The 24,257-nt window shown below is 42.6% G+C and overlaps 1 protein-coding gene across 2 annotated transcripts in view; it reads right to left on the reverse strand.

Annotated features, from left to right (window-relative positions):
• TDRD7 (tudor domain containing 7) overlaps positions 1 to 21,451 on the reverse strand; it is a 2,843,905-nt gene extending 2,822,454 nt beyond the window's left edge. For both annotated transcript variants that reach the window (XM_069630367.1, XM_069630366.1), the window contains exon 1: positions 21,213 to 21,451. The gene's annotated coding sequence lies outside the window, so the exon portion shown is untranslated. The remainder of the gene's footprint in view (positions 1 to 21,212) is intronic.
• Positions 21,452 to 24,257: the final 2,806 nt, after the last annotated feature.

Consider the following 24,257-nt stretch of genomic DNA (forward strand, 5'->3'; position numbering starts at 1 on the left):
GGTTCTCCGCTACTGTTCTCGAGGGGCGAGGCCCGCTGCCTTCTTCTAAGTCAGGGGGTGGGTCGGCGCACTCTCTCCCGGGCCGAGAGTTCGGAGTCCTCAGCCGGGGTTCTTCTCTCCCACGGTGGAGCTTCAGTGCAAGGGTCTACGTCGCCTCTCCGAATTGTCCCTGCTCCGGATATCTGCTCCGATTTCCTCCAGCTTCTTGTCGGAGCAGGAGCAACTGCTTCGGGGTGGTGGCGCCGACAGAAGTTGCAAGGAGATTACGGGAGGTCCACCGGCACGTCTACCTGGTGTCGGCGGCCATCTTGGAATTCGGTCCTACCCAACTTAATAGATCCAGACCAAACAGGCTTCATAATGCATAGGTCTACTGGGGACAACATTCAGGCCCTAAATCTAGTGGACATCGCAACACAAGACTCACATAAATTGGCATTATTGGCTCTGGACGCTTCCAAAGCTTTTGACAAAGTGGACTGGGCCTTACTACAACTTACCCTAGAAGCCTTTTGCTTTGGCCCAAACTTTCAGAAATTCGTCCTGGCAAATTACCAATCCCTTAAAACTCTCATTAGGGTCAACTGCAATCTTTTTGATCCGATCTCTTTAACCTGTGGAACCAGACAGGGTCGTCCCCTCCCCCCCCCCCCCCATTTGCTCTGGTAATGGAACCCTTCACCCAGCGGATTCGATTGGACCCAAACATTAAAGGCCTGCCCGTCAGCGCCTCTCAGCATAAAACGGCTCTCTATGCGGAGGACGTGCTGTTATCCATAACAGACAGACATTCACCCTTCACTAACATCAGCCCTTAAAGAGCTCAGCAGATTTGTGAGGGTGGTGGGTTTTTGCATCAATTTTGGAAAATCGGCGGCCTTGGGGATAGGTGTGAAACATGGGGAACGAGAGACCTTAGAACCCCTATGCCCGATCCAATGGAATGAGAAATCTATTCCTTACCTGGGGGTCCATTTCCCTGCCCGCCGTATACCAATTGAACACCCCCCCGCTCTTTAAGGAGCTAGAGAGGGATCTCGAGCGATGGACCTCACAAGAGAGCTCGCTCATTGGGTGAATCACCACCTGTAAGATTACTATATGCCTGCTCTTCCCTCCCCACTACGATCCCATTATCCCATTGCCCCCCCCCCCTCCTCCGCATACAGAGTAAAATGCTCTGGTTTATCTGGAAGGGTAGGAAAGCAAGAATCTCTCAAAAAGCTATGACTGGCAACACTAGACTGGGGGGCCTGGGGGTCCCCGACCTACGTAAATACCAGGTAGCATCACAACTGGCACATGTACAAGCGTGAGTCATGATCTCTAGATGCCCGAAATTGGTAGACCTAGAGCAATCCCGCCTTACTCTCCCTCTTCGCTTCCTCCCATACATCCCAGCTACACTAGGCTGAACCTGATTGGGACCTTGGCCTCCACTATTCACACTCTTAAAAACGTGGGACTGGGCACTAAAACATAAGGGCATTCCGTGTGGTCTGGGTCCTTCCTCTCCAATCTTCCATAACCCAGCCTTCTCTCCTGGGTCCCAACCGCTGAACTTCAAAAACTGGATTGCAGGAGGACTAGAATACCTTGGACAACTCTTCGAGAATGACCAGCCCCGCTCCTTTGAACAATGCAAGTGGAAAAGGGCCGGTTCTCTTACATGCAACTCAGACACTGGTGCTCTCACCCACAAACCCGTCAAGCAGCGACACATACCCCAGACCCTCTTGAACACACCCTGAAGGATATGCCGCTTCAGGGGAAAATCTCCACGCTTTACAAACTGTTGCAGGAGGACACGTTCACTACAAGAGCCTCATACATGGCACAATGGGACACAGACCTAGGGCATCCTCTGGAAGACCAAACGTGGATGGACACATGGTCTAGAACACATTCTTCCTCCTTTTGCGTCACTAACCAGGAATGTGCCTATAAACTGCTTCTGCGATGGTACTAACCCCCCTGTGCCTCCATCACTTTAACCGGTCCTGTTACCCACAATGCTGGCGCCTATGTGGACAGCCATGGACATACCTTCATATATTGTGGTCGTGCCCTACCGTAAAAGCTTTCTGGGACCAATGCATTTCTATCATAGAAGATATCACCCAGGTGGTAATCCCCAGAGAATCAAAAGTCATCCTGCTAGGCGCTCCAGCACCAGGGGCATACCCGAGATCCGGGAAAATGGCCAAACTTCTTACACAACTCCAATTGGCCAGTAGAATTACAATAGCCCACACCTGGAAGACTGCCGAGGGCCCCTCAATGACTCTTTGGTGGATCAAACTTTGGGACATTCTGGTCGCAGGTAAAGCCTTTTACATCGATTTACAGATATCTGGGCCCCACTCTTAAGACTATGATCAGAACTTCCCGGCGATGACCCACAAACCTCCATCGGCCAGACGGACCTTACACTCTGACAATGAGCTACTTATGGACGAACCCGCTCTGCCAAGCCAGGAAGATTGATCAAGAAGGGGGAAGGGGGGTCAGCTTTGGGGTCCCAGGACTATGCCCGCTCAGTCAGAATTGGGGTTATTATATGTTTCATGTATACCTGTATTGTCTTCATCTGTGCAATCGGTTTAAAATAAACATGTTAAAAAATATATATGTTATATATAAATAAATAAATAAATGGAACCATACAGTATCCAGCAGTTTGGGCTTCTGTGTAGACATGGGACCTGTATTAACTGGCCACTGCTAACTTGATGGTAGCAGGTGCACAATGGTGGGAGTACCTGTGTATCTAATAGTAGTGCCTGGTAAATGCCGAATTCTTATACACAAGCCAAAACTGTTGGCTTTGACAATGCTTGTTTTAACAGCACTTCACTCAACGGCACTGGTAGTGCTTATAAGAGTGGCTGAAGGCAGACCCAGGTTAAGACATATAGGGGGTTTAAAACTCCAATTAAGTCACTAACTCTCAGAAGACTGCTTTGTAAAAACAGTGGCAGGCAATAGGTTTGATGGTAAGGCTTCGTAGAAACGAGCAGAAAGAGTTCCCATGAGGAGGTGTTTTGAGAGGGAAGGGGTAGGGAATGGGCATAGGGATTAGCATGGCCATGGGCAGTCAAAGGTGGGCTAAAAACACCTTCAAGCTTTGTGTCCCTCCTCGTATGCCATTTCTCCCCCATCCGTACTCTATGGTTTCATTTTCAGCTTAAGTGGCACTGCCACCCAATAGGCAAAATTAAAAATGCATGTCATCATTTAACAAAACAGAGAAAGGGAACACAGCTGTGAATCCCAGACATCATTGCAATTATTGTACGACTTTCTTTAATTGAATTATGTGACTTGCTTCTGAAAATCACCCCATTTTCTAAGCTCAGGTGCCTACTCCTTTCGCATGGAAAGTCGATTAACATTAAGTGAGAATCTAACAGCTTTTGTCAGGTTTTGACAAATTACGTCCACGTTTGCATACATTTTCTAACTGTTGGATTCCATTACGGCATCATAAGAGCTCTATGAAGCATGTCTTCCGTGTTGAAAGAGCCACTCCAATGGTGCACTGCTACACTTTGCCCGTAATACTGGGGGGGGGGATGCCGATCAAAGCTAGAAAATGAAATTCTATGGTATTGACGATCCTACAGTGTGAACTAATTTACTCTATTCATGCCGAATTGGAGGTGCCACATGTAATGGATTATATTAAAAGGTAAGCCCCTAATGCTTTGCTGTTTTGTCTGGACAAATCCATAGTGGACCGAATGCGTGGGCTTTTGCTTTCTTTTTTTATATTCTCTCTCCCTCTCTCCCTCCCTCCCCCCCTCCCCATCTCCCTCCCTCCCTCCCCATCTCCCTCAATATGCTCAAAATGCATTTTTGTAGGCGTCATTTTCTTCGTGCGTTACAGTCATGGCAAAAGTGGAGGAAAATAGGAAACATCACTGATGAAAGTGACAGAAAACAGAAGCTGGAGAAAATAAATAATAATCGGAAAGATAACAGGGCAGACAAGGCTGGCTAAACAATGGGCCTGATTTACAAAGCATTTTCCAATGGAGTTTTCCCCCATTCAAAAACACTTGTAAATCAGGCATATTGTATTGTAATTGGTATAAAATATGCACATCGTTCTGATACATTGGTTTGTCAATATAAAAACTATAAATAAGAGTCTGGACAATACTGGAAATTAAAAACAGGGTAGTGAACGTGAAAAACATACATAACGACCATGCAGAAAATTAATGCATACAAAGGGAAAAGCAGTGTTGGTGCTAACTCAGGTCAACATACACTGTTTGGCACTGAAGATATCGCTACCAAGGTCACATGGATGCAAGTGGGCGTTTCACGGTACAATGTGCTAACATTCATCTTCAATAGGAAAGCAGATATAAATTCAAAGCAGTAATAGACATAATTAAAACTATTCTGTTCTTTCAAGCACAGCTTTCAGGCCGTGGCGTTCCTGGTACATCAGATACGGTTATCTTGGAGCACTTAATGGAGAGTCTGAAACATGTATTCTTGCGCATAGACTAAAACGCCATAAACTATTCTCACAAGACTCCTGGCGCGGTTTCTGAGGCAGTTACATGCGCACGTTTCCCTCGGATTTATCAAATGAACAGTATGAATGTGCTTCTGTGGGATGGCTCTACTTGCGATGCAGTCTGGAACATTATTGTCCGTTTCCCCGATATTTGGGTGCGTGTTTGTGGCTGGTAAATTCTTGTAATGTTTGTAAACGTTTTGATAGCATGACAAATTGACCAAGTGCTCATGTCTAGGTTAAATCGACAGCAATTCCCCCCAACCCCAATGAGTACTATTAGATTATTGCTTGTCTCTTTTTGAAAAAATAAAATAGAAATGACACGGATTTCATTCATATACCAACACAAAACGATAGGGGGGTAACAAAAGTACAGGAAGATGCAAGATTCACATTCAAAGATGGCTCTAGTTTTGGCTCGTTTCCACAGAGCTTCTTTAGAGACGGTCATCCAAGATGGCTGCCTCCATGGAAGAGCTCAGAGTTCAAAGAGTTCCGAGATGGGCAGGAATGGGTGGGATTAGCATGGCTAGGTATCCATAACCACACTGTGTATCCCTCCTCAAATGTCATCATCATTGAAAAGCATTAGAGACCCTCATTCAAACCCCATATTTGAAGCCCTTATGTTAAAGCTCTTATTTTAATGACAATAGTTTGCTTAAAGGTAGCGCTTTCTGGGCTACCCAATAGCCCAAACTAAAAAGGGTGTCTGCCATGACACAGCAAATTTACAGGTTACTGGCCATGTTGAATGCTTCTGGAAAACTCCTTTGCAGCATTCCCCTTGCTAGACTGCAGCAACGGTGGATCAAAAGCACCTTCTCCCATTACAGCAGACCGGTTACCATAAGAAAACTAGTACCTTTTTCCCCACAATTTGTATGTATCCATTATCGCATGCATCCTACACTGCATCGTAGAACTGACTCTCTTTACATTGCTTTTATGTTTTATTCCAGTGCCTTTAATTGACCTGATCACAACAGGCTATGGAGAAAGTTAATTAAATGGGGCATTGACCCAGACCTCTATAAAATGATTAGCGTGTTTTACACTGGTACATCTGTGGCCAATCCATTGGGTTGACTGTCAAGGTATAAAGATTCCACTATTGGATTGAAACAGGGTTGCGTCCTCACTCCCCTATTATTCAAGTTATATGCTTCGAACGTGTATGCTGCCATGGAGCATTACAATAATTTCCCCTGCAAAACAGGCTCCCATACTCTTCCTTGTCTGTCTTGTGCTTAGGACACTGTGCTGCTCAACAAAACACCAATTTGCTTTGCCTGGAGATTAATTGGGTCAGAAACAAAATTCTGATTGTTGGCAGACATCTGTACAAGAATTTTAGATGGAAATTAGACGGGGAGGCAATTGAGGTGGTTCCCTCGTATGTGTACCTAGCTTTGCTACCGACTAGCTCTTCGGTTTCATTAAAGATGTATGTTACTCCTAAAGATATGTCTAGATTTAGCCTGATAAAGAAGCTCGCTGGCCCCAATGGTGACTTTTTGGTTGATGGTAGGCTCAATGTATACAGGAGGTCTACCATTCCTGGCATCTTATATGGATTAGAGGTATATACCGACCTCAAATTGGTCCGGCTAAAGACCTTTGAGGGAAAGCTCTGGTGACACATTTTGGGGCTTCTCAATCTTTACCCATCGAACAGGGTCATATGGATTTGGGCCTGGTTTAGAGGAGCATGTTATTATTCAAGATATTAGCTGACAAGGGGGAATTTGTGTATGCTTGGGGAACAAATGTTTTCAAAAGGAGGCGCTGAGTGCCCTAGTCTCTAATCCAGTAATGAATGAAATGGTGGACTCCTGTAATACATACCACAAAACTATTGGGTGAGAAATGGACCCTTCTGCAAATGTTGCTGTAGCGAGTAAGTCTTTGGTTAGCAGAGCTTATGCGTGGGACTGAAAATGTAATATTGGATAGTTATCGGCCAGAAAAATCTTTATATATTTATGCCAATCAATCTTTTCCACACCTGCTGCCTGCTGCCTTTTAACCATCTTTTTTTTTTTTTAACTAAAACTTTATTTTCCATACACAGGATTTCAAGTTACAACACATGAGGAAAAAGAAAGCAAAACCATAAACCATCATAGGTGAGCTGGCAGTATACACATGGTGTTACATACAGCACAGTGTTACATACTGCACAGTTACAACATCAGTTATCTTCATCGTTTACATTACGACGCTCCAGATATTGCTGGAAGTCACCTCAGATGTCCCATGAGCAACAAGTCGGGGCCTGAAGATTAGCAAAGTTTCCTCCCTATCATTTGCCCAGATCATATCAGTAAGCCAAGTAGCATACGTGGGGGCCTCCTTCCACCTCCAGCGCATCAGAGTGGCTCTTTTTGCTGACATAAAACCGAGATTAACAAATTGGCACATTAGGTGGGGTTCCGTTTTTTTGACATATCCCAGCAGACATACTGAAGGTTCCCAAACTAGAGGCTGACCCACTATATCATCCATTGCTTGGCAAATGTCCTCCCAGTACCCCAACAATACCAGACACACCCACAGCCTCTGTACAATATTCACCTCCGATTCACTCCATCGGGGGCATCTCCCTTACAGGGAGGGGACTTTTTTTTTCTTTAAGACAAGCCGGAGTAAAGAGCATCCTGTTTACGATCTTAAAATAAATCAATCTAGGTCTACTGGTCAATGACACCCGCTTTGTCAACATGCATATTTGGGAACAAACAGTGTCAGTAAAACTGGCGCCTAAATCTGTCTCCCATTTCACCCTTATATCCGCCAGCTGTGTACCCCAGGACATCTGTGCCAGTATATATAGCACCGACACAGATTTCTTCCCGGTGTTGGCTGAAAAGTAGCTAAAGCACGGGTGCGTTTCAGGTTCTCAGAAATTCCAGCCACACCGATTCTATAGCTGAGCGTAATCGAAAATATGGAGTCTAAGGAGCAGTGTATCCCCAACATGTACTTTCACCAAGTCCCATGAGATAAACACCCGTTCGCAGAATAGGTAGCCCAGGTGTAATACCCCAGCCTCCCGCCAGTGTGACACCAATAATTTGTCCTGTGTGGGGTCCAAAATGGGTGCATCCCAAAGTGGCATAGCCTGGTTATACAGCACCATTTTCCCAGAGTGCTTAACTAATCTAGCCCATGCCATTTGTGTGGCCTTGGCAGGGTCCAGCTGATCGGTATGGCGATTTGTGTCCCACAATGGTGTATATCAATAAGGATGGCGCTGCCCCTCGTTTCTCCAGCCAAGCGTGCAACGAATGCGGACTCCCATCCACCCAATATATCGCGTAGTGAGCCTGAGCAGCCAAGAAGTACAATTGTAAGTCAGACGCTGCTAACCCCCCCTCCCCTCGACTCTAATGGTAATGAGAGCCGCTTAAATGTAACCTGAACTTGCCCCCGCCAGACAAATGAAGAACACATTCGGGCAATATTATCAAAAGAAGATCTACCCGGCCACAATGGTATCTTGGGCAATGCGATCATTTTTATTCATGCCACCTGCCCCATTAGTGAGATGGGAAGCGGTTTCCAGCGCTCCAGTTTGATGCTAATTCTAGACATCAAGCGTTCATAATTATTTGATTTGGTAAGAGCGGGAGTGCGTGCAATCTCGTCCCCCAGGTACATTATATTTGAAGGGTACCATCATAGTCCGTACATATTGCTGGGTTCCTGTGTGATATTCGTCAATGGGAAGACCTCAGATTTATTGTTATTTAGGCAGCATCTGGAGTATACCCCAAACTCATGAGCTACAGCAATTATCTTCTGCAAATGCTCTTCTGGATCCCTGGGATACATTAGTATGTTATCAGTATATAGCATAATGAGCTCCACCCACCCAGCGATAATAATCCTGGCGTTCTTGTAGCGAGCACGCATGAGGTCTGCCAATGATATCACTAAGGCGAACAGGAGGAGTGACAATGGGCACCCCTGCCTGGTGCCACCTTCTAGTACAAACAACAGAGAGAACACCCCATTCACGAAGACTCTAGCGTGTGACCGTGTATACAGAATTTCTACCCATTTCTGGATGTTTGGCACAAACCTGTAGTTGTCCATTACCCTAAACAAAGCCTTTCAACTATCTGATTATAGTTAGTTAATAGAATTGGAGATGTTTTATTACGAAACTGAGATTCAACCTACATCCTCCTCTTATGGTGGTGGGGGCTAGAGCACACATGACTGTGGAACATCTGAGATGCAGATTTTGCAGTAACGAGAAACTGTGCAGCGTTTGCTCTCACAGTGTGCTGAATTAACAGATTTATAGAATGAGCTAAGGGCATTTTGTGCAGCAGGCAGAAGGCGATTGTGCAAATCAATTCTGGTCCAACGTTATTAGTGCAACTTTGAGAGTCTTATTCAATATAGTGTACTTAGTACGGAGGCAATAGATTGTGGACAAATGAATGGTCACTGCAACAACTGATAATTTGATTGTCAGGATGAACTATCCTTTAAGAAGTATATTGTTTGACGTACTTGTAACATTAGGTATTTGCTTTTTTTATATTGTGCAAAAGGTTTGTAAAAGCCAAATGGAGAGGAGTTGGAAATTCCTGTGTAGCATTCAAAGCATAGAGAAAACATTTTTTAAAAAAAATTAAAGTAAACATCGCACATGGGGATCTTGCTACGATGGTGAGCTTCTAATCTCATTTTACTGAGGGTTGGCGGGTTAGACACGCCAAGTCACCATATTTTGCTCTCCTCTTAGTGTTAACTTCAGGCACAGTTTCAGTGTTCGCCCTCATTCAAGGAATTAGTTACTGAGCACCACTTGTTTTGCAAATACTCTATGCTTTGAATGCTACACAGCAATTTCCGACTCCTCTGCATGGGCCAGCACTTCAACAGTGTTATTAGATGTATACTTGCTACCTTAGGCATTCACCTATTCATTTTTACACTCCGAAACTAGGACCAAAACCAATGATTAGCCCACTTCTTTTCCACACAAACCGACCCCGCATCTACAGGCCAGACACCATACCAACCCAATTAAAGAACAATCTTACTTTCCACACAACCCAGCTACATTTGCAACTCTGCACACCAGAACAACTCGCTTGAGTTACCTCCCCTCAAGGACAACACCTCATGCTTCCTACAGAGCATCGTAACCCATTTGTCTACCCTTAATCAGCAATCGCAACAAAAGAACTAGATCTGTACACCGATGTCAAATCCCTGCCAACCACAGACTCCATGTCTTCAATTTCCGAAAATAACTCTTGCTCAGTGAACTCCTTATCATAGGCACAACCCCCAAAATCACTTTGACATTAACATATAAAGAATACAAGGCGGGCGTAGCTTAGGGTTTTACCCTTAGTTTTCCTATAATCATCTGGAGACTGCATTGCCAGGCTCACTCTTGAGACAATCAGCAAACTGCCTCAAATAATCAAATTTGACACACATACAATACTTCGCCTAGCCTGAAAAGAAAATGAACACCAGTTAAAAAAAAAAAAAAATCAGAGGGTGTTTTAGGGGCAGTCACCCCCCCCCCTTTTTCAAACATATGCAACAAAATCCAGCTGTCTTCTATGAAACATCCAGTAGGCTGAGATTTAAAGCATGAAAGGACGTGGAAATTACATACCTACAATTCGAGGGGGTTTAAGTTCAGCAGAAATATTTTTTATTTTATTTGATCAACTGGTAGATGATAAACATCTTTCACTCTATAACTTAAAACACTTTAGCAGTCAAGAAAATCAGTGTAAAAGCTGAGCAACACTCAAGCACTTGTACAAAAGAGGGAGCGCTAAGCAGAATATTACAGGATGAAATTGTATTTTTTTGCAGTACTTTTTCCACCCTGCAGTCCACAAATAAACGTGAAGCAAGATTGCCAGGTTGCAAGAAAGAGGCAGTGTGTGATGCTTCGCGAGAGCCAGGTTATCAGGATTTGCATCAAAAGAAGACTCCCAGATGTCCCAGGCTGGCTAGAACAGTGTGTGCTTTACTCGTTTGGTTTTATGTACGTGTCTATTTACATTTATTTTTTAACTTCATGGGTCATTATCAGTTATAATTGTGAAAATATTCCCCTTCCATGTTCTCCAAGACCCCACATACTCCACTCACCAATTTCCTCTCATAGGTTACACTCCCAAAACCTCTCAATCGGTCAGTCGTGCGCATGCGCACTTGTTCTCTCACACTGCCAAGTCACAACTTGCACTCCCCAGAACATCCCACACTCCAAACCTTGCTACCATCTCACATTTTACAATCCACAGTTCCTCCTGCAGTGCTCTATATCTAGCTCCGTTTATTTTTGGGGGTCACCTTATTCTCAAGACATGGCCTGCACATTTCCAGGGTGTGAGGTGGACGAAGCGGTAGCTGAAATGGTGCGCTGGCCTTTAGTGTCAGGAACATTCTCCACAACAAAGATTCTATAGGTTTCCAGCGCATTTCACTTTGAAAGGCTTGTAAAATTTGATTAAAAGGGAAAGTGTGCTTTTAAAAAAAAAAAAAAATTATATATGGTTTTAAAAGATGAGCAGTAACCAAAAACATATATTAAACAACTTTTTAAATAAAGTTCCCATGTACAATTTTGAGCAAAGAATGTTTAAACCGCTTTAATTTCATTTTGTGAAATGGATGAGCCACCTGTGCTTGTGTTAATCTCTGCCCTCGTGGCACTAATGAAGCAAAAGCCACCTGCTGGTATCTTTTATTACAGCAGCTTTTGCTTCATTATTGCTGGAGAGCAGAGAATGCAGGCAGGAAGGCTGCTGCCGATAAGTGCTTTTGTAAATGCAATGTTGTATTTACGATTGCCCTGGTTAGAAAACCACGGAAATCATCAATAAAACAATGTTGTATTTATAATTGCAGTGGCTTTTGCTTTGAGTCGCCAGGGCTCCCCCGATTCAGGGGAGCCCTGGAGACTCAAAGCGTAAGTATTGGCATTTATAAATACAACACAGTTGTATTTATAAATGCTGTGGTTTTCTTTTTATTTATTTTTTAAAGTTTCCTGGGCTCCTCCTGCCCAGGGGAGCCTGGGAGACTAAAAGTGAAAGCCACTGCAATCTTAAATAAAACGCGCTTGTATTTATAAATGCTGTGGTTTTCTTTTTAAGTTTCCCGGGCAGGAGGAGTCCGGGAAACTTAAAAGAAAACCACAGCATTTATAAAAACAACCGCGTTGCATTTATAAATGCCGATACTTACGCTTTGAGTCTCCAGGGCTCCCCTGGATCGGGAAACTCAAAGCGAAAGCCGGTGCAGTGATAAATACAACGCGTTTGTATTTATAATTGCTGTGGTTTTCATAGAAAAAGAAAATAATAAGCACTTAATGCAGCAGCCTTTCTGCCTGCCAGAGTTCTCTGCTCTCCAGCAATAATGAAGCAAAAGATGCTGTAATAAAAGATACGAGGCAGGTGGCTTGTGCCGCAAGGGCAGAGATAACACAAGCACAGGAGGCTCATCCATTTCACAAAAGGATGCCTCCTAGTGCTTGAAATTAAAGCGGTTTAAACATTATTTGCTCAATATTTTTACATAGGAACTTTCTTTAAATAGATGTTTAATATATATGTGTTTGATTATTGTCCATCTTTTAAAACAATAAAATGTTTGAGGGCACTTTCCATTTAAAAATTATTTTTTTAAACAATAAAAAGAAAAAAAGGTCTATCCCGTTTGAGGAACAGTAATGCCCATATCGCTGCTGTCACATATATGAACAGAAAAAAGGAAAATTGTATAACAAGACCAGGAAAGACCCCATCATACAATGCGCCCTCTCTGTGCCCATTACAAGGAAGGGCAGAAGGATTGCCTTAGTTTTCAGAACATTTAAAAGCGCATTTCGATTATAAAATTAGGTAAAAAGGGGCCATAAGGATGGGCACAAATCTGTCCTTTGTGTATTGGGCTGCTCTTTTATTGGCACAGGTGATGAGAAAAAAGTTGAGAACATAGTTCTTTGTGAGTTTATTTTTTTAGTGTTTTTTTTTTTTTATTTAAACGCTTTCCACTCTGGGGGTGTTTTCTTGAAGGCAGCTTCCTCCCCTAAAGATGCATATATCGCCAGTGGCACATTAACTTTAAAAATTCTTTAAAGGACACGAGAGTAGAGAATTCACCTGCTTGTGTCCAGGTTATTTATGATCATACTAAACCCATGTCTGTCTCGGAAAGGCACAGGAGACCCCACTCTCTAGATCGGGGTATTAACGTAATAGTTCATCTCAGAAAGAAAATCCAGAGGATACAATTTGGAAAAGATGTATTAAGGGTTTTATTGTACCTAATACATTTACTCTGAGTTTAATCACGATTTAATCTGCATTAAACTCACAGAATAAATGTATTAGGTACAATAAAACCCTTAACATGTCTTTTCCAAATTGTATCCTCTGGATTTTCTTTCTGAGAGGAACATACTAAACCCATGGCCATTTTTATACATTTAACAAGAATAGTAATTTAATACACATACAGCAAATGAACCCTCTCGGGTTAAGATATTCAGAGCTCGGTTTAAATTAATTGGAGTTTAGCATGTTCATAAAAGATATCTTCGCCGTGATTACCTTTATACCGCAGTGACCAATTTTGGAAACTGTCCTCCATTATAAACCTACGGTGACACCTAGTGGAGTTTCTGTAACTGCTACAACATTACAAGTATTTGTGTAACATTTAGAGGAGGGGGCTTGTTCTCAATTCGCTCCTTGGCTTTTGATAGCCAAGTAGCCATAATGTACCATCTATGCATTTCTAGTGCCAGTGTCAAATGATACTCATATCCAATTTCATTAGTACCGGATAGGCTGCAAAACAAACGCAAATATGCAGCAATTTTCAAACTTGGTACATCAGCTTGTTTTTATCCGTAATCTATCAGAAAGTTAAAACTAGGGTCTGTAAAAATCATTCTGCATAATAGCTTCTCTACCAACGCACATAGGTTTCCTATTTATAACACATTTCCGTTTTCTACTTAAGCCACTTCGGTAACACAGCGCATATAGAAAAATAACAGAAGCCAAAATAACAAGTCTGCCCAAAGAGCCATAGTCCATGCAGCTAGACCAGCCCCTACAGTGCCGTCAAAAGAACCACCTGTTCAATAACCCCATTTTAAACTAAACAACCACAAATACAAACACCTGTGCAATAAGTAATTTCCTACACCACCCTGCCTATTTCCAATTTTTGCAATCCACAATATGACTTCCCATGAATTTGATACACTAACGGCACGCGACACCCTTGGTCAGATCTACCTTTGGGCATTGAATGCCAATGCCCTCCTCTACAACCGGGGGAATGCCTTATATTATAGAAACCAAATTTTTCCAACACTTTTTGTCTCAACAGACACCTGTATTCACCTTTTACTCCTCACAATCTAGAAGCCCCAGCAGCACACTTTTAAAACCACACACCCAACTTATCAAATAACCCACTAATTTCAATACTATATAGCAAGAGTAAGTATAGATCTGCAGAACCTTTAGTGAAAAGTCTCTGGGGGCTATAGCTTCAACCCCCTGCCAGGGCATCGCTTACAAAGTATAACCACTGCGGTCCCTTCGCAGTGCAAAGCCAAAACATCTGCGTAATTTTACTTTACATCCTGCCACTGTCAGCTCCAATTACCTCAGGACACAGCAAAAACACCATAATAAAGCTACATCATGTATCAAAGATATAAAATCAATAGCTACACTCAAGGAATCTTGCATATCCCGACCTTGACATTCACCCCCCAAAATAGGCACATAAATACATAAAACACTTCCGTATGATACACCAGCCCATAGGACGAAACACCATGTGCCCCAATCCCTCCATCTCTGTTCACTACACATACATTCCCCACCCCGTCCCACTTTCAAAAATAACCCCCAAAGCGAAACATATCACCCTGTAACTCTACCCTCCTTGCTAAAAAAATAAAAAAATATTTTTTTTTTAAAAAAAACAGAGCATTGCCAAACAAAATTGGCAGCCTGCGACTAGGGATTGTCACACTACTGCCATCCCCATCCAGGCGACCGCAACCTTTCAACCCAGAATCTCCACCCGTCAACCAACTACCAAATAACAAGGACCTTGAAGAAAAGATCACTTCCTCAATTAATTTTCCTTCTGGTCTGCACAATGGCAATGCTACCCCAAAATCTTAAATGGGTCCTACACCCACGGGCAAGCTGTTTACACTTCATGACACAATTAGTCTTACCAGTGACCCAAGAGGATGCAAAAACAAGAGGACACCCCTCGCCTAAAACCAATCCCCACCACAATCATCTCATTGCCCAGTGTGAGAAGAAATATCCTCATCACTACCCAGCTGTGGCTAGCCATTATTAGTAAGCACTTACCAACCACACATGGCCCTAATGGACCTTATTCTTTGATGAGGGACATAGAGGTCTACACATTCACAACTGCCACCTTGCCAATTGCTGCACCCACCCTCAAAGAATAATACCCTCCTCTTCACCACATGTTGCATTCTCATTACTAACAATAATTCCAACACCACAGCAAGCTCTTCCCATTTCACCTCGAGGGCAAATACTTCAAACACCAGCTCTACAGTAACAAAATATCCTTCTACTAAAGAACACACTCATACCTCTCACCTTCTCATACTCTCAAATATTAGATCCTTGGCCAAACACAAATATATGACTTCACCACTGAACATCAACCCACTCACTATTGATCACAGAGACTCAGTTAAAAGACAACTACTCTCCTATCATTAACAAAGGCAATCCCCTAGGTTTAAAAAACGTATATTTTTTTTAAAGGATTCAAAAATGCGAAAGAGCAAGAGGAATTGCTGTAATTTTCAAAAATACCATTACCTCCTTTTCCCAACACAACTGCACCATTCAGTGAATCCATGGTACTTAGTGTGAAACTCTCCCAAGCCTCAATCTTCTTTATAGACCGCCTGGATATAAACCAAAATTCGGAGTTGAACTCAAGACTTCATAGCAGGGTCCTTCCATAACCTCAATAATGTATGTATTCCTAGAGGCTAGAAATCTGGCTAGAAATGCCTTCCAATAATCGGGCCAGGGACATAATCCCCAATTTAGAGGCCCTAGATCTTCACCTTCTTAGTACTAAACGCACATATTTAGCAATGGAATTTTATGCTCTCCAAATGTGCACCAACTCACACTTAGCCTACCCTGTGTTCACCGCACAACCCTAGGTTTCCCAACCAATATTCACCCAGTCTCCACATGATCAAACTTTGCACAAGTTGGAAGTAAATAAAGAGAGAATACCCCTTACCTTGACATCAGGAAGACATACCTACTCTAGAAAATTGTAGTGATCACTATTTGCAAATAACTTTCATATTGAGATTGCCCCGCTAAAATCTGCAAAACCACATTATCACTCACTCACACAAACCTAGGTGGTTGTGTAACAAACTCGGGACACTTCAGGCAACGGACAGATCTTATCCGCAAACGTCATGACCCCAAAGTCAAACAAGCCTCTACAAAACAAGGAACAAAGACATTCAGAAATCACAATTGACTCCACCAGCCCCATAAAAGCAATTAATCCAGAAAGAGAAGTCTTCAGAATTACGGCATAGCTCAGAAAACAGGCAGACCCAATCCCAATGTATAACAATGTTTACCCTGGGATTTCATGTGTATCAAACATGATTACACATTATTGAAAAACAGTAATTGTTACCTCTTTTCAAGTTTTCAATTTGATGCAACAAAACTTGTGATAAACATCGAGTTGACCTTTCTTTTTTCTGTTGTTCAAATAGGACAAATTGATCACCAAAATGACATAACTCCTAGTTGCTGTTTAGACTTGCTTTGTTTTTTCTATGCATTTTCTCCTGAATCATTGTTTTCATATATGTTTTGAAGGACTTTATTTCTGTATTTTTATGAATGTACAAATTGTGTGATTGATTGTATATGCACCCACATGTTAAGCTTTGTCTTAATTCCTACAAGCTCTTATGTTTTCTTTGATGTTCTGTTTTGAGATATATACAATTCCATGTAGAGGTAATAACCCATGTGGTTATATAGGATTGGACCAGGAGTAGGGTCTTAACTCATTCATACCCCTCATAGGCCAATCCGCACACATACCAGTACCCTTTGTTAATACTAGTGTCTCTTGCCCCCAACTGGTATGTTATCCCAGGGGGAGACCACTGCCACAACAGAGTGGCATTTCTTTTTGCTGTATAGCTCAGAAAACAGTCATGCCCATAATGCAATAAACACCCCCCCCCACGCCTGCCCCCACCCCCAATCACAAGAACTGCAATTCTCTCTCTGGCCAGTTGTAGTCTAAAACACCACTGGATGGGAAAATTCTCTTACAACTAGCATCCCACCCCATTTCTCATGATAACCCAGAGGCACCTACACCAGAGATCCTATTTTTCTCCTTTATCCCTAGAGTAATTTCGCACACTAGTTTATATAGCTTGTTGACAGCAATCACTCCAACCCTTGCCCACTTTAAAAATATTTTGGAACACCCGCTTATTGCAGAATTTGTCAGGATAAAGTCAACGATTTCTTTGCATCAGGGGTGATACACACAATTCAAGAACGCCTTCTGGAAACCACTACCTAAAAAACCAGGGCTAAACATTAAAAACCCAAATAACTGCTGCACCATTTCCAATTGTAAACACATTGTACGAATTAACAGACAAAGCTGAATATGCCCAATTAAAAAAAAATCTCTAAAGAGTGTGGTGTGACGCTGGCATGTGTGGGGTCACAGCACAGAAACGGTCCTTTTAGTAATCTGGGAGGATTTCAATCAATTGGGAACCCAGAAAACGCAGGTACCCTAATCCTCCTGGGTCACAACATTTTAAAAAGGCGCTTATTCAAAACGTGGAATCACAGTCATTGAAGCAAACTGGATAATGTCCTTCCATACGGGTGGCTGCCAATGCATAACAACCATTCCAGTCTGCCTTAAAAAAATAACATGTTGGTGTTCTCCCAACACATAGCCCTTTATCTGCCTTACTTATTAATCTTTACCTTTCCCATCTCGTGGCCTTCATCATTTGTTAGTGCATAACTATGGAGATGACCCTTAACAGAGCTTAACAATAAGGTCCTACCCACATTTAAGATTCCGGACTGCATTATTCATCAAATTGATCTATGGATGTCACACAACCAACCCAGATAAAAACCGGAAATATCTTGACTGGCAAAACTTCTTTATTCCATAACATGGCAGACAATTCAGACTCTGCGCTTACTCTCTACGCAACATTACAAGCCAAGAACCTTGGCATTATAATGGATGCTGACCAAACTCTTGGCCCACAAAACACGTCAGTAGCCTGACAAGCTTTCTCGATTTGAGAATCTTCAAATAGAATTCTCCTTGTCTTTGCAATAGAAATACACTGCCTTAATCACAATCATCATATCAAGATTGGACTATGCCAACATACCTTAGAGCTACCAAAGAGTCCAAAATGCAGTTGCACGATTGCTGTTGTGTTTATGACATCTCTTCAGCCCCCCTCTCCCTCCATTGGTTTCTGGTGGTGAAGAAAATCCCTTTCAAAGTCCTCTGCTTCACGTTCAAAGCACTGCATGGTACTGGACCAGAATTCTTGAGAAAAAAAAAACTCACTATCACTTTCATAATCTTAGGTCTTCCTCACAACCGTCCTTGACAGTTCCCCACATCTACAAAAAGGAATGAGGTCCTCATTGTCCTACCTTGCTCTCAAACTGTGGGACTCCATTCCAAAATCAGAACTATTACACATATTCCGGATTCAAAAAAGCAGTGAAAACTGTTATTTGCAGCTACAATTATTCAACAGTAAAAATGTCAATTCCAAAAAGGTAAGAGCCAGACCCAAGAAGTCACTAGTCACCTAAAAATCTCCATGTGCACCCCCACATACACACACACACACAGCCACTTCTTACTCGCAAAGAGGAAGTTATCGTTAGCCAATGGTAAGTGGTGAGTTCAAATCTTGAGACTTGGATTAAGTAACAATCTGTTGATATCAATAACGGACAAGAATAGACCACAAGAATAGACCACTTTGAACTCAACTGGCTTATAAATAATACCATTCCGATTACCTCTCCATCAACTATAAGACATTTTATTCACAGGAAACACAGCTCTCTTAGAACAACCACTTACAACTCTTGCATGGCAACTGACATCAGGAAAATTCTATATTGGTCTTATCTATGATTATTTGCATGTATTCCACTTATTGAATTAGAAGTATTGTTTTACAAGTCTTATATGACTGCTTGAAAGAAAAAAAAAAAACCTGAACGCATTTCTTTATTGGCCAATTCTCAGGTCGCGTGCCATACAAAAAGTTGTTTCCATTGGGAACTGCGTTTTGCCATAACTCAAATCACAATCAATTGTTCACAAACATGTGTAACGCAAAGCAATCAGTTGTCACCCAATGCAAAGTAATAAGTGCGTATGATCAGTATCAGGTATTTAAAGTGCAGTTTTTCAAAATATTGTTTACAGTGTTCACTTCAAATACATAACAACATGAATACAATTCAAAATCACCAACTATAATAGAAATTCACATAACAGTAATAAAAGCAACAAGAAAAACACAACTACAAACTATCAACAAAGTGACAGAATGTAACAATTATAAAGAAACATGGTAACATTAGTACCAGGATTACAAAGCATCAAAATTGCATCAGCCAGATACAAGAGTATTAAAGTGTCGTCACTTTAGTATATCAAGTCCCATACTAACTAAAGGGCTGAAAGAATCTCAAGTAAATACAGTGTCCACAACAAATGTTTATTTAAAATATTCTCAAGTCACAACAATAAACTACAGTTCAATCCTGCTTCCTGGTAAAACCAAACTAATAAAATAAATTAAGTTATTATCTACACACAGCCATCGCAAAAGGTGCATCTAGCCAGAATTGTTTAACCAATCTCATGTTACTATTCGTTTAACATCGAAATAGTACATTTCAGGGTACACCAAATAGCGACACCTCGATCTTACAATAGCTGGCACCTAGATCCTGACCATCTCTTGCACAATCGCTGTTGACAGAATACTACTTGCTTACAGTATACCAATACAAATAAGACTCTACAACCCCGCAATTACTGAAATAGGGCGATCACACTAAGATCTCAAATTCAATCTCATTCCAGCATGAGGTTAAAGACAGACCTACCCACCCTCCTACAATCATACCCTAGGTTTAGATCGCCATCATTTCATAAATTCTATGCACATTAACACAATAAAATGCAGGGCTCCTAGAGACTACGGTAATGCGAACCATAATGTCATTCAATTTCCACCTCTCCTACTCTGTGTTCACACTTCTTTACATACCCAAATCTTGGTGCTGAAACATCTAGCCAGCTGGCTCGGCAAAGCTTGCCCTCCTATCCTACAGGAATAATTTCTCAAACTAAAAATGTTTTAAAGCCTCCAAACTACAAAGGCCTACCTGAGCACAACGTAAACCCATCAAGCAACCATACACTACATACTTCTAGGACTACATAACTCCAAGCCTAGATACCGCTGTGCGGTTTAAAGCAACCTGTTAAACCATTCAGACATTCATCTTCATTTCTCTCAAGCATTTTCATAAAGCAAGCACAGATTAAGGCACCCATCTATACTATCACACTCTCCACTATCATTTCCACTAAACTTGTTGGAGTCACCCAACTAATCCCTTCACCTTTTCTGTTAATTGACTATTCAGTCTGTCATTTCTTCATCCCCTCTTGATATACCCTTCTTCACACCACCAGACGAAGGTATAAAGTAACATTGACAAGGTCACAATAAATTATTCATGAGACAAGGTTAGGCACCATAAGAACACAGCATTGGTGAAGTAGGAAGTACAAACACAACATGGTTTGATAGTTGCTTTCAGCAGCCGTTCGGTGAAGCAAGCTAACTGCACCACCCCCCGCCAACAAACGTGGAGTGTCATAGGATATTCACAGAGACCTTCTTGGTGCCAAAACAACAGTCCTACAACACTAGAGTCCTCAGGTGCCTCGCCTAGGTCCTGTCACCACATTGACACGCCCAGATTAGTAGCAGCCTTTTGGGTGCATAGTTGCTTTAAAACAAGTTGTTCCTCTTCTATCAAAGTGAAACATTCCGAACCACATTTTTCTTCAGTGCTGTATCAAATTATACATGATCTATGTATTAGCAGTATGCCTCAACATAGTCATCCAGGTAAACCAACCATGATCACAGACGTAAAAATTGTCAGCGCAAGTGAGGGAGCTCGAACAAGAAGCAAATCCTATAGTATGTGTACTAAAGATAGGACTAGCTGAACGTCACATACGACGGTAAGAGGGACAGTAGGTGTGATGGCTTTCTCACAATCCCGTTTCGGGAAGGCACCACTTCTGAAATGCAAATCCACCAGGTGATCTGCTGCATCCTTTGGACCTTGTGATCTTATTAGGGGATGGTTCAAACCCGTCTCAATGCCTCTCCCTTCACACCCCCGTAAAGGTGTGTCTGCTTGTACAGTTAACCCTCTTCACACACACCTTTCTGTCGCCCTTAACCCGGTTTCTCGCTCACCTGCTTTTGCACGCGTGCAAGCAGAGACCGGTACAGCGGAGTACCAGCTCCCCTTCACAAGGGGGCGGTCTCCTGTCCAGGGCAGCTGTCAGTGCTTGAGGTGCTACAAGCCTACAACGGGACACTGCTCTCCTCTGTTGCTGCTCTACCGTTCTTGTGGTATCACGCGTCAACCCCGCCCCTCAGCGCTGACAGTTTCTTTTCCAGTTTTCTACGTTCCCGATAACTTTCTGCCTGGTCCCACCCACTCTGTCTAGACCGCGCATGCGTGCGCCCGCCCCTATCCACGCCTGCAATCCACCCTCTCCAGTACACAGAAATGTCATTGGCTCGTTTACGATTATCATAGGTTTCCGAGTTTTATTCACAATCACGTGAGGCCGCAGTGTAGTGCGCCTGCCCAGTTGTAATTGCTTACTTCCTTACACGTGAGTTTCAGGGAAGCGTTTTGTCGAAAGTGTTGCTCTTTCACAAATGTTTTCATCAGCGCGTAACGAGCTTGCATTGTAAGAGTTCCTGGCCGCACCACAAATAACGATACAAAAACAGACTTAAAAGACAAAAACGCATGCACTGACAAAGTTAATAGTTTGTGCATGTTTGGAGTGCATGTGTTGTACATAGTATTGTTGGGTATATTTAATGGACAGTGGATGGGTGGGTGGTTTGAGATGTGTATCAGTGTTTCAGTTTGGAGTTGCCTAATTCATATAGGTTGAGTACTCCTACATCAATCAGTATGTTTGGTTGGAGAAAAGGGGTCAATCAATCATGCAGGCCATCACACCATGTGCAAAGTATTGCCATCAAATGGCCTGATCCCCCACAGCATGAACGGTACTGCCATGGTCTTTGGAATTATCTGGTAAATGGAAAGAGTATAGGCTGCACAATGGCAATATCTGGAAGGTTTTTGCTTTCTTAGGGAAGTTATTTAAAGTTCTCCCATTTGACTTAGTACCCATATTTCTATGATAGCAAAGTTGGGTTTCAAGTGTGGGGACAGGGCAGCTGCCAATCCAAGTCTCCCACGAGGACCGCCAACAGGAGTCCTACGCCCTGGTTCCACCACCAAAGCAACAGGAACTGCAGAGTAGGTCTTTATACCCTTCAAAATAGTTGGGTAACAAAATATGTGCGCAGCACAGACTCTTGAATCCTTATCAAGACAAACAACAACTTCATGCAAGTCAAGTCTTTTGAGGACAACTGCTCTCACCATAGATGCCCCACTGTTTGAATTGTTTGTGCTACATTAAATGTTTGTCCCCTGTGTGAACTGTCTGCCCTAGATTAATTGTTGCAAACTGCATTAACTGCCCCCCTATTGCACCTGCTATGTGATGACCCTATATTCATTATCACCAATAGTATTGTTGCCAACTGTGCCCCCTTGTTGCCACCATAATAATGTGTTTCCTCCAGTGCTGCTGATCCTTTGTGTCCCACTGTGAGTTTGTTCCCTGATATCCCATACATGCCAACCCTCCCGATTTAGGCAGGAGACTAGTTCTCCAGCCTACAATTATTCTTTCTCCAATGCATTCCTATGGGGACATTGTTGTCTTCTGATTTCTATGAAGAAATCTCCCTCCAGGTGCCTCGAAATGTTGGCATGTATGATATCCCACTGTCCTTTTGGCCTCCACAGTGTTCATGCTGCAAGGTGTCCAACTGCAATATGAGCCTGTCTGTGAGCTTGCTCCCGACACATCGGGGGATGCTTTAAACTGCCCACCAACCTCCCCTACTAACACTGCCACCTTTTATGGGCAAACACACTATATGCAGATCAACTATGCTGCTTACAAAGAGCAATTTTAAAATCCCTTCCTACAGACAACAAACAAAACAACTCTACAACATATTTCATGCCACTTCCCAGAACAATTTATCCTAGCAAAATGGATACATGTCAGGAATCAGCGGGATAGCAATAGAATTCCAACATCACATAATGCCTTACGAAAGAAAGACAAACCAAGTTCTGATTCTATGCTTTCGATTCCATGTTACGGTCCAGTAAGCATTATTCGGGTACATCGCATAGGGTTTTCATAACAGGAAGATCTCGAATGCTTGAGTGTTGACGGTTGCCTTGGAGACAGTGGCGTCCCCTTTACAGGTCACGTGGTCGGTCACGGAACGGCAAAGTTATGTAATCACTATTTAAACGCCTTGTGATTTTGCTGCAGTGCTTCTGATTCATACCAGTTAGCTACTTTGTTTCTCTCTTGCCTTTCGCCTGTTCTTGTGATATTGTTACTGACCCTTGCCTTGCCATCGGATTTTCTTTTGTCTACGCCCTTCTGAATCTACATTATTGTTACCCTGTTGCCAAACCTTGCATTGTCCCCGGATTGTCTTCGCTGACGCCCTCTTGTGAACTCTTGGTACTACGTTATTCGACCTCGTCCTCCATCCACGACCTTGTCTCCTTTTCGACTATAACTCTGATTGTCTTCCACGTTACAATTCGGACCGGTTACGGATTGCTTTTGTCTTCGTGTTCTGAACCGATCCGTACTCACCTGTGGTCATACTCTACGTTGATATCCAAGACGAGCTGCAATAGTAATGCATTTCTACATACTGTTGGAACCATTTTAGGCATCGGCGTGCCATCGGCGTGCCATCGGCGTGCCATCGGGTTCCGGTGGCCCATTAAGGGACTAGAGAGAGGCGCCACCTTAGTTTTAGGCGTCCTCGTTTCATCGGCCTAGAAGTGCGAACAACATAATCTTGGAACTCTTTTTCAACTCTGCAACATCAGAACTACAGGAACTTTGTCATCTGGAACCCACGGTAAGACTTTTTCTGTTCAGTTCTACCCACCTTAAACTCCTCAATTCTGTAGTCAGTCTTGTTACGTACACTACCCTTTTGTTTCCAGGCTTGTCCTGCGATCTGAACGCCATGTTTCATTCCATTCGTATAACTTCCAGATTCTGGTCAGGTTAGTCCCCCTATTATTGTGGGTGTTTATTGCCACTTGTTGTGTAACGTGATTTGACATCATTCTTCTGTTGTTTCTCTGCAGCCTGC

This window comes from Ambystoma mexicanum, chromosome 6q (assembly GCF_040938575.1).
Source record: "Ambystoma mexicanum isolate Mex_15411 chromosome 6q, UKY_AmexF1_1, whole genome shotgun sequence".
Taxonomy (NCBI): domain Eukaryota; kingdom Metazoa; phylum Chordata; class Amphibia; order Caudata; family Ambystomatidae; genus Ambystoma; species Ambystoma mexicanum.